The sequence below is a fragment of the Amborella trichopoda genome, chromosome 6 (assembly GCF_054954075.1).
Source record: "Amborella trichopoda isolate Santa Cruz 75 chromosome 6, AtrichopodaSantaCruz75HAP2 v2.0, whole genome shotgun sequence".
NCBI lineage: Eukaryota > Viridiplantae > Streptophyta > Magnoliopsida > Amborellales > Amborellaceae > Amborella > Amborella trichopoda.
Window position 1 is genome coordinate 8,132,597 of NC_142341.1, and position 11,210 is coordinate 8,143,806.

Below are 11,210 nucleotides of genomic sequence, written 5' to 3' on the forward strand. Positions count from 1 at the left end.
ATCTTGGATTTCCTTTCTCGAATAAGGATTGAAAACTGTAGATCAATGTGGCCTCACATCGAAAAGACCTACAATTTATCGTCTGATTTATGGTTTTAAAAAAAAAAATTGGAGTTTTAAAAATTGTATATCTTGTATAACACATTATCTAGACCGTCCATTTTCTAAAGTTTTATACTTTTATAAATCTGCAAGATCTACACCATGTTTTGAACTTTACAATTCATAATTAGGGTTAAAAATCAATTTTAAGGACATAGCAAGTTCGTGGCGAGGAGAAACACTATTCATTTTTGCCTATAGGCGTTTTTAATACTTTTTCATATATATATATATATATATATATATATATATATAGGTGCGATTTCTATAAAGTAGCAACCTTAAACAATCCAATTAAGGCGCACCTTAAAATTTTATTATAACATGTAATTTTGTTGTAAAAAATACTTAGTATTATCTTGAAATCTATTTTCATACCTAATTAGAAAATTTTAAATTCCAAAAGTGGTTAAAATCAAGTAGATCTATGAATATATGAAAATCTTGAAAATGGATGGTCTAGATAATGTGTTCTAAGATGCACTATTTTCGAGACTCAAAAAATTCTTTTTTCATGTTCATATATCTCGATGTCGAGATAATCGATTAGAGGGTTTTTCAACATTAAAACAATATTTTATATAAACTTTTCCCTATATATATATATGGGGAAAGTTTATATAGAGCCGAGGCTCTAAACAATCAAATTAGAGCCTACATCAAAATTTCACTAGAAGATGTTGTTTTGAAGCCCAAATATCATCAAATTGATCATATCAACATTAAGATGCATGGACATGAGGAAAAGAAATAGATTTCAAGATTTAAAAATAGTTTATTTTATAATGCATTTTTGGACCATCAATTTTCAAGATTTTTAAGTTTTCATAGATCTATCGATATACACTATTTTTTAACCTTTAAAATTTATGAATAAAGACGAAAATATATTTTAACGCTATGACAAAGATTTCAAGTATTGAAACCACATTTCTCAGCACTATTTGAAGGTACGCTCTAATTTGATTGTTTAGAGCCTCGGCTCTATACAAACCGCACCCTCTCTCTCTCTCTCTCTCTCTCTCTCTCTCTCTCTCTCTCTCTCTATATATATATATATATATATATATATATATATATATATATATATATATATATATATATATATATATAAATATATATGGAATTCTTTTGTAAATGAGGGTTAGTTAAGGTGCCCACCTTATAATATAGAAGTAAGGCTCACCTCTAAATTTTACCAAAAGATGTAGTTTTGCTATTGAAAATATGACCTGAATTTCTATTGTCACCCCTAATAATAAAATTTTAAATTTCAAATGTGGTTTAGATCTAGTAGATTTATAAACACGTGAACATCTTCAAAATATACAGTCTAGATAACTTGTTATATGGTAAATTAGTTTTGGGACATGAAATCTTTTTTTTTTTTTTTTCCACATCCATATATCTTGAGGTCGAAAAAATCAATTTGACAATTTTCTAATAATGCTCTTTTTTAGTGAATTTTTGAGGCGTGCGTCACTTGTATTGTGCAAGATTGACACCTTATATAAACTTTTTCGTGTGTAATACAGTGCTTTACTAGTTTGATACACTGGCTAAGGTAAACAAGGCCCTCAAATATGTGTTAATCACCATAATTGAAAAAAGGAAACCATTCCAAATGGACGTCCCTCCTTAAAAATTGTTATGTTAGTTTGGGAACACTTTACAAAACCTTTATAAATGGACCTGAGAATGGGGTTAGTTATTTCCACCCCTAAGCCTGTATAAATGGGCTTCCATGCACCCTCCCCATGTCACCAATTACATCTCTCCTCCTCTTCTCATTCTTTTAATCCAAGTTCAAAGAATTTTCTCTCGAAAGTTCAGAAGATTGAAGATTTGATGTTTTCGTGGTTTCCACGGGCTTTCATGAACATGGTATTCAAACGGGCCCTCTTCGATTTAGTTCTCGAAGATGCGATGTTAAGTAACTGGTTCAAGAAATCTGTGGAGAATCATGAAAATCAATCATGATGCCGCATTGCATATTTGAAGGTGAATGCAATTTTATCAAAATATTGGCCACAGATTTTCCAGATGATAATCTGTAGGTATTTGTTAATGGCGTGACTTCTATATTAGTTTTAAAATTCAAATGAAATGGTTGTTGTCATGTGCATGTGTATCAGTGTGTGTTCGTTGTTAAGAGTAAGATCAATGAGTTAAGGATAATTTGGTAGTTTGTACAAAATGAGGGACGTTGGTTTTCCATTGTTTAAAAAAACAAAGGGAAGGGAAGTATTATGGGAATGGTTTCTATACTTCCTCTACAACATAGAAGATTTATGCTTCCCCTGCCATCCAGCCGTCCAATTTTGATCAAGAGAATCACTCATCGTTTGATCTTAGATCCAACGTCTCAAAGTAATTTATTTTTAGTTTTTTCTATACAAGTTTTATGAATATAAAATTTGATACATGCCATCTTCTCATTGGGTTGCACCTACAAAAAATATTAAAAATATTTTTTCGATAAAAATATAATGATCAAAATACCCCTTGGAAATTTCAAAGGTAATTTGGTCATTTTATATTATTAGAAATATTTTTTTTTTATATTTTTCGCTAGTGCGAGTTTAATCGAAGATTGGACGTACAAAATTTGGTGTGAAAGTAGTTTATAGAAAAAAATTAAAAATAAAATGGTTTAGGGATGTGATATGGTGATTGGGACAATCTTAGCCCTCCGTTCTAAATAGACGGTTGGATAAGGCGAAGTATATAAGTTTTATGTTGTGGGGGAAGCATAGAAAGCTTTCCCTTTCATTTATTTCAAATATGAATTGGAGATTGCTTTCTATTTTTATTTGTTTTTAAGTGGATACATTTCCTTTTTGAGGATGGGATAGGAGTGCCTATGGGTCTAGATCACTGGTCATCGTGTCAGGTGAGATAGTTTAGGGAAAGTATAAAATGAGACCATTTACTTTTGATAAAAGGTGGTCAAAACAATATTGATCATTGGATGTGAAGTTGGGTGGCTGCAATTATTCCATTGAACATGCTAAAACTTCAAAAAGAAATTTTCTCAAACTTTATGACACATCTAGGCTATCAAATTGCACATCAAATAGTTGTAAAGAATTGTGACCACCTTGTATTAAAAATAAATTGTTTCATTTTTATACATTCCCGATAGTTTAACATTTCTAAATTGTGAATACCTGATGAGATGATTTTAAGAAATTTCGTAAAAATGAGAGAGCTGGGGTTCAATTTTCGAGTAAAAGAGGTCGTGGTGTCTTGAAGGTGGGGTTCAAAAAATATGTATCATTTTATTAAAGTTTAATCGGATTCTAAGAGAAATTGAAATAGGGCCACTGTATTCTAGGATATTGTTCTTTTGCAAAATGAGCATATTTCATGTCGGAGCATACCCTACATTAACTCCCTCAGGCAAAAGAGATATTTTGAAATGTGGTTTTCTCGAATTATAGGATCAACGTAGGAATCATTCGATAACTATTTTTTTTAAAAGAAATTAGACTTTGAGTTCTGAAATTTTGATTATTTTTTTTTAGGTTGGTCTTTAGGTTCAAGGTGTCACATCCCCACAATTTGAGGTCTTAAAAATACTTTTTAGTTTGAGTTTTACCTAGATCAAAATGGACAATTTTTTGATGTCTACAAAATGCTCTATCGGGAACAAACTGTATATTAACTCCCTCGGGCAAAAAGATATAGGATGAGTGAGTTGTACTTTCAAAATTAGTGATCATACAAAAGGTGCTTTGATTGGGTGTCCTTTCTCTTTATACAACTGTTTCATAACTGACTGGTCAAGTGAATTAGCCTTTAGGAAAAAGAGCCCAGGCTTAATTCGTTAGCGATTGACGATTTGTAATGCTACGTCCTAGGCTCAATTCCTATCAAGGGATTAGCTTTTTGGAAATCAATTTGAAAATATTTTTGTTATATTTTTCTCTAGTGCGAGTTTAATAGAGCATTGGATGTGACAAAATAGTTTATAGAAAATAACTTAAAAATAAAATAGTGTAAAGATGTGACATTGTGATTAGGACAATCTTAGCCCTCCATTAAGAATGAACGGTTGCATAAGGGGAAGTATACAACTTTTATGTTGTAGGAGAAGCATAGAACGCTTTCCCAATAGTAAAAAGGTATAATATTGGGAACCAAGCAATTCGGCCGATCTGGATCACCTGATTCCCCAACCAAACTGAGCAAATCCGAATAAGTTGGGCTTATTCTCGGTAACCAAACACGAATTTTAAATCACTGCCTTCGGTAAAATTTATTAAACTTGCGCTAATATATGAGCCATTTAGTTTCAAGGGTACTTGGGCAAGTTTAGAGGGGATTTTTTCTGGTGAATGTAATTTCTACCCGAATTAGGGTAAAAATATTTTCTTCGTCCCTTCTCCATTAGATGGTCTGAAAATTTATTTTCCCTCTTAATTTTGACATTTAAATTTTAAAAAATGGTATAGAGGCAAGATTCACAAACTTTAATAGCTAAAATCCTTTCCTCTTTTCATATCTCGAGGTCAAATAGTTATTTGAGGGTTTTCAAGCCTTAAAACTATATTTTTCTATTAGCTCCCATTGTAGCATACTATGCTTCTACTCCCTCATGCGAAACACTGATTTAGAAAGGTTATTTTAGTCAAATTTGTGGGAACTACATAAGAAATACTAGATGACAACTTTAAAAAGAAAAAACATTGAAATTTGAGTTTTCTGAACTTAGATCTAGCTCTTCAAAATTGGACGGTCTCTATTCAATCTCGATGCATTATTTTTTGGGTGCGATTTCTATAAGGTTGCAACTTAAACAATCCAATTAAGGCGCACCTCCAAATTTTATCATAACATATAATTTTGGTGAAAACAATTCTTAGGATTATCTCAAAATCTATTTTTCATATCTAATTATAAAAGGTTAAAATCAAGTAGATCTATAAACATATGAAAATATTGAAAATGGATGGTCTAGATAAAGTATTGCAAGATGCACTATTTCTGAGATTCAAAATTTATTTTTTTTATATCCATACATCTCGATGTCGAGATGATCAATTAGAGTTTTTTTAATCATTAAAGCAACATTTTCTGATGGATTTTTTGTAATACTACATTTTAAGGTTGCAACCTTATATAAACTATTCCCTTGTTTTTTTTAGTACATAGAGAGTTTATTTTGAAAATAAAAAATTATAAAGATTAGTTTCTAGGTTGTAGAGATTACATCTGCAAGATTTGAGATCTAAAAGGTATTTCTAGCATGCTTGTACCTGAGGGAGTAAATAGATAGTGTACTCCTGGGAGTAGGAAATCATTAGGCTTTTTCTATTAAGCCTTACAGTTATAGTATTAAGATCAGGCCTTATAAAAACTTTAAATTGCTTTCATAGCTTTAACCTTTTATTTCGTTTAGTTTGCAAAAACGTTATCCTTGCTGCTGACCTTCAGCTAACTGGCGATGAAATTGTAAAGGGTGCGGTATATATAGAGCCGAGGCCCTAAACAATCAAAGTAAAGCGCACTATCAAATAGTTTCGAGAAATTATTTTTTAATATTGTAAATCTTTGTGATAGCCTTAAAATATATTTTTTATCTTCAATTATAAAATTTAAAGCTTAAGCAATAGTGTAGATCTAGCAGATTTATGAAAACATGAAAATCTTGAAAAAGTGATGGACCAAAAATGCGCTACAAGATGCATTATTTCCAAAATATAAAATCCATTTTTTTTTCTCATGTCCATGCATCTTGATGTCGAGATAATCAATTTGAAGATATTTGGGCATCCATACAATATTTGAGATAGGCTCTAATTTGACTATTGAGAGCCTGAGCTCTATATAAACTTTAATGTACTCATGTTAATATACGTCATCGTGGTTTGATTTGCAGGATGTCGGAGATGAAGAATGTTAGAGGAGGGACTGCGCTATTTGGAATAAACTAGAGGAAAAAGTTTATATAAGGTTGCAACCTTAAAATGTAGAATTACAGTTGCACCTCAAAAATCCATCTGAAAAAGTTGTTTTAATGTTGAAAAACGTTCCAATTGATCTCTCGATCTTGCCATCGATATATATGAATATAAAAAAGAAAAAGATTTTGAATCTCAATAATAGTGCAACTTAGAACATATTATCTAGACCACCCACTTTCAAGATTTTTATACGTCTATTGATCTACTTGATTTTAACCACTTTTGGAGTTTAAATTGTATAATTAGATATGAAAATATATTTTTAAATAATCCTAAAAATGTTTTACGCCAAAAGTACATGATAAAATCTAGAGGTGTACCTTAATTGGATTGTTTGAGGTGGCAACCTTATAGAAACCAGACCTTAAATTAGAATCTACAATCTTTTTTAAAGGGGCACATACCCATACCTCCTCCCATGATTCAGAGTCATGTATACACCCTCTGTATACACCCTCCTCCCATGAATGTCGGCATGGTTGATGGGGTGCATGAAATATGTCTCATTTTAGTAAATTTTGGTGGGTTGCTAAGAGAGATTCACATAGGATAAAGATGTCAAATTCCCACATATTTACCTAACTCTTGGTATTTTCATTTCCACTTTGTACATTGGATTTCAAAGGTAGTTGTGAAATTTATGAAGGTACATGCAGGGGTGGATCTTCATAAGTTTGGGTGGGTATTTACACAAAAGCCATTAGTGGAGAAAATATAGTAGCGAGTTTATTTCAAGACTATATAGGGAATGGCGTTTTATTTCTGGGGATATATTTGGTCATAATAAAGTTATAAGGCGTAATTGTAAATTTTTTTCCTCTCCTTCATATTTTTATATCTAAAAATTTAAGGGAAAGTATAGAATTAGATCATTTACCTATAATTGGTCACATTAATCTTGACCATTGGATGTGAAATTGGGCGGCTGCAATTATTCCACTTACTAAGCTCAAATTTCAAACGAAGTTTCTCAAACTTTGTGATGCATTCAAGCTATCAATTTCTCATCAAATAGTTGTAAGGAATTGTGACCACCTTGTATCAAAAGTAAATAGCCTCATTGAATATGAAATATAATTGTTATTGATGTGATCTTGATTTTGAAAAATATACTTAATGTTCATTTTTCATATAAGATAATTATTGATGGGGTTTGTTTTTGGGGCATGCTTTCTATACTTCCCCTCCCTATTCAACTATTTATTTTGAATGGACAGTTGAGCTGACCCCAATCACAATGTCACACCTCTACACAATTTTAATTTTAATTTTAATTTTAATTTTTTTCTACAAAATATTTTGATATTAAATTTGAACTTTCACTCCTCTCTTAAATCTCTTAAATCGCACTTCTAAAAAGTATAAAACAATATTCTCAATAAAAAAGATGACCAAAATTCTTTTAGGTTATTTTGGTTATTGTAATTTATTGAAGATATTTTTTTAATATTGCTTTCAAGTGCTCCATTGCAATGATGGTACAACTAAAACTAAAATACTCCGAGGCATTGCAATGATGCTACAACTAAAACTAAAATACCCAGAGGCATCGGTCAGTGGCTCATTTCATCCAAATTGAATGGCTGGATGGGAGGAAATATATAACATACTTTTAGTAGAAGAAATATAAAAACTCACTTAATCCAAATTGAACGGCTGGATGGGAGGAAGTATATAACATACATCTAGTAGAGGAAGTATAAAAACCTTTCCTAGAATTATGTATTTTTTGTCCCCCTTATTGATACGGTAGAAATAGTATACTATTCCGTTCTTTTATTTGATGGCTTTGGGGTTTTGTTTGGTGTATTTTTTGCCCCCCCTTATTGATACGGTAAACATAGTTTACTGATCCATTCTTTCATTTGATGTCTTTGGGCTTTTTTGTTTATGTTTGAATTGTTTCTTTCTACCATAGGAAATTTTGAAAACCAAAATAGCGAAGATTTATATACGGTCTAGAAAACATTTTTGGTATTACAAAATGGACCATATTTTATGCAATGTTACACAGAGATCCTAACTTTTGTGATTTACTTTTATTCTCAAATTTTGCACTCATTGGACCACGTTTTTTTATTTTTTATTTTTTATTTTTGTGGTTTTTTGGGCCATTAGTTTCCCTTGATAGCGTAATCAGATATTGGAAGCATAGGATGACCCATAGTTGATTATAGCTAATAGACCAGTCCAATGTTCCCAGCATTAGACTATTATTTCATCCTAGTTTTGATTATTTTGGTTTAAAACTTCAAATAAGTAAAAAAGCATACTAGAATCACTTAACTCCTATTCATGTCGATTTATCAGTGTAATTAATAGGACCACCTGATCCATCCACTCTATATCATTTTAGGTAGGTTCCACCTTTTCTCTATTGTCACTGCAGAAAATCTTCCCTGAAAAATTTTCTTATGCATTTCATTAAAAATAAAAAATCACTAATATATGATTCATGTATGGGGTAATGATCTTATTCAATTTCTTATAATGAGAAATTTATGGTTAACAATGATGTAATATTCCATAGATTCTTTGACAATGGAAGCACAATTTGACCCATTTTAGGAGGATATTTTTCCCATTTTTGTGTTTTTGAGAGTTATACAAATTTTTGGTTTGCCTTATATAGTTGGTCCTACTTTGTTGAGCTTATGGTGCATGGACAAATTTCAATATTGAATATCTTAATGTATATCGTTGAAATATAGAATCATTGAACCAGAGATTATATCTTTGAAGCCAAACATAATTATACCAATAACCGTGGCCCTAAGCAGCGACCTTTCATTTGTCTGATGGACCTTTTTTTTTGTGTTGCATTATGGTATGTGATTATCAACACTTAATCTAATTAATCAAGCCCAAATATTTAATGTTTTTCATTGATAGAGGTAGATATCTCATTCTTCCATACAATGTAGAATATCAAGTTATTAGGATTTGATTTCTAATATTTCAGAGAAATTAAACCAGCAATGGTTAAGATACAATGTTTAAAAATGACTGACTATGTGCAATACACTAAAAAAGCAAACATATTGGAAGAATTAGTCAATCAAGTTCTAGAAGCATTCAATTGGTATTATGATCTATGCATTAAATAAATTCTTACACGGTAAGAACAATAATAAAGAGGGAGCTAAGAACAATAATAAAGAGGGAGCTGAATTACATGGGAAAACTGTTTCCAACGCCTAAAGGCGAAAATGAGCAGTAATTTTGTCTATCTTCATCACCATCCAAATTTCATCTTATGGTCACAGTTGTCCAGTATTATTTCAGTTTTAATTTTTTTTTTACAAATCCAAATTACTTGAAATTTGGAGTGTGTGTATATCTTAGTGAGATGTACCAAGGGGCCATTTTATGGGAATTTATAGCTGGAAAGAATAATTCACAAAATATAAATTGACCAAAGTACTTCTGAAAATTAACAAGGGTATTTTGATCAATTTATATTTTACGAATTATTTTTTTCATGTTTTTATTAGCTGAGCTTCACTTAGATATACACACGTTCCAAATTTCAGATTATTCCAATAAGTAAAAATAAAATGAAAATTGAAATACTACCAGATAACACCGTGCGATGAAGTTTGGATGGTGATGAGGGTAGGCGAAATCACTGTTCATTTTTCGCCAATAGGAGTTTTGTAGTATCTTTCAATTACATGTTCTATAAATTTTGTATGTGTGTTTACTGTGACGTATATTTTTTGAATTAATACAAAGCATTATGATCTCTTTTACTTATAACATGCATCACGATATGGTGATATTGAAAAAAAATGTCAAGTCACCCAAGTCAAAGATAACCACGACATAAAGTAAAGGGGTTTGTATACAATGAGACCATCCGATGTGAAATCCGATAGCTTGGGAGTGTCATGAAGTTTGAGAAAAATTTTTTTGAACTTTGAGCAAGGTCAATAGAATAAATGCGGCCACCCAATTTCACATCCAATGGTAAAAGATTATTTATGACCACCTTGTACCAAAGGTAAATGGTCTCATTATATTCTTTCCCCAAAGTAAAGTATGACTTGGCTGTACATAGACGAAAATCTTCCCCTCATGACAAATCTTTCTTTCATGACAAATTGAACATGGATCGATTGCCGAAGGTAGGGCATAATTTTGGAAATTTTTTGAGGGGCCATTTTATGGGAATTTATAGCTAGAAAGGAATATGATGACTTTTGTAGGAAGTATCCCAGACTTTGAGGTTATTTTTTTTTTTAGTTTTGGAGAAGTTCAAAGATCTTATTAAAAGTTTAAAGGGGTTACAGGGAAATTATGGAAATACAACATCAGAAACCACTACGTTGGTTAGGGATGTGCCATTCTTCGATAGAGTATAGGGAAATTATGGAAATACAACATCAGAAACCACTAAGTTGGTTAGGGATGTGCCATTCTTCGATAGAGTATCTATCAAAACATTGGCCTCCCGATACACATGAGCAAAGGAAAAAGAAAAGGAAAGATAAAAAAAACTTGAAGCAAGAAGGAACGCAATTCCCAAAGAACCTTCTTCTCCCTCTTACACCAGTTGATAACATTTAAAGAGTCCCCTTCCCCAATACAAATTGTCCCAATGTGTTTCCCACCGAAGAGCTTAAGACCCTGAAGAAGAGCAAAGAACTCAGCATAATTTGCAGATTTCTCCCCCGAAGGACCTGCATAAGTGAACATAATTTTTCGTTCCCAATCCCTCACAACACCTCCAAAACCTGCTGAGCCCAGATTCCCTAAGGAGCTACCATCAAAATTCAACTTAAAAGTTCCCCTAGGAGGGGAAGACCGTAAGCTTCTTGCCTTACAGTTGCGGACCCCCAAATGTAGGAGGTTAAAAAAATTACACCTCATATCAGTTTCAACAATATCTCTCCCCATTTTCGAGATCGATAAATACATCCATATAGCATGAAGAATTTTATCCAAGATTCTAATAGGAGGCAAACAAATAGTTTGGAGGTTATTAAGAGCAAGATCATGCATAAAGTTTGGATATGGTTTGAAATCACATAAGGAAGGTAGAGGAACTTCTAAGTTAGAGATCCCTTTGAATATGCATTATCTCATTAATCTGAATGTGGTTAACATCAGGCTGAAAGGAAGGTGGGTTTCTCTAAT